We start from the raw sequence: 1243 nt of genomic DNA, 5'->3' as shown, positions 1-1243 counted from the left end.
TCACCTCAGCCTCCCAAAGGCGCGGGATTACAGGCTGAGCCACCAAGCCCGGCTGTGAAATCAATCTTATCAACCTGTTGCTTATTTTGACATCTTTATCAAACATTGTTTATGCCTCCTGCACTTTCACCAACTAAGTAAAAAGGTATACACCAGCATCTGTTGTACTCACAAATTGCAATATTTATCTTGAGCTCAATGTCTAACCCATAAGTTAGAGATTAAGACCAGAAAAACACAAAGCATTCCAGTCTTTAAATACTGTTGTTATGTAAGTGAAATGTTCTTTTTCTTAGGAAACATACACATCGACACATTCAGTCGTCCGCAACTCACATGTCATGGTTCAAAAGTTGTGACAATATACAGAGACAGAAAAATGTGGCAAATGTTAATAATTAATTGGGGAATCTGGGTGAAAGGTATAGGAAAGTTCTTTGTACTTTTCTGGCAACTTTTCTGTCAGTATGAAAATATTTCAGGCCGGGCTCGGTGGCTCAGCCTGCAATCCCGCGCCTTGGGAGGCCGAGGTGAGTGGACTGCCTGAGCCCGCGGGTTCGAGACCCGCCTGGGCACAGAGACCTCATCTCTACAATAAATCAAAAAATCAGCCGGGCGTGGTGGCGCGCGCCTGGAGTTCCAGCTACTCGGAAGGCGGAGGCGGAAGGATCGCCGGAGCCCGGCGGGTCGAGGCTGCGGTGGCCGGGAGCGGCCGCTGCCCTCCGGTCTGGGCGACGGAGTGAGACTCCAACTCAAAATAAAAATAAAATAAAATAAATTCTTCAGTTTTAATCCCAGCACTTTGGGAGGCCGAGGCAGGGGGATCTCTTGAGCCCAGGAGTTCAAGACCAGCCTGGGCAAAAGAGTGAGACCCAGTATCTACAAAAAGTACCCAGAAAATTAGCCAAGAGTGGTGGCACGTATCTGAAGTCCCAGCTACTCGAGAGGCTGAGATGGGAGGATCGCTTGCAGCCTAGGAGTTTCAAGGCTGCAGTGCTATGATCATGACGCTGCACTCCAACCTGGGCAACATAGCAAGACTGTAATCGCTACTAAAAAAAAAAAAATTCACCCGAAATGGAATCCCATACCTATCAGTGAATTATTCCTTACTTCCACCCAACGTTCCCCATTCCCCCAGCTCTAGACAACTCCTAATATACTTTCTCTTTTTTGGCATTTCTTTTGTTGTTGTTGTTTTAATTAGAGTGTCACTCTGTCGCCCAGGCTGGAGTGCAGTGTT

Source organism: Carlito syrichta, unplaced genomic scaffold (assembly GCF_000164805.1).
Source record: "Carlito syrichta isolate Samal-C Ts95f unplaced genomic scaffold, Tarsius_syrichta-2.0.1 Scaffold314864, whole genome shotgun sequence".
NCBI classification, from domain to species: Eukaryota; Metazoa; Chordata; class Mammalia; order Primates; family Tarsiidae; genus Carlito; species Carlito syrichta.
This window is presented reverse-complemented; position numbering follows the sequence as displayed.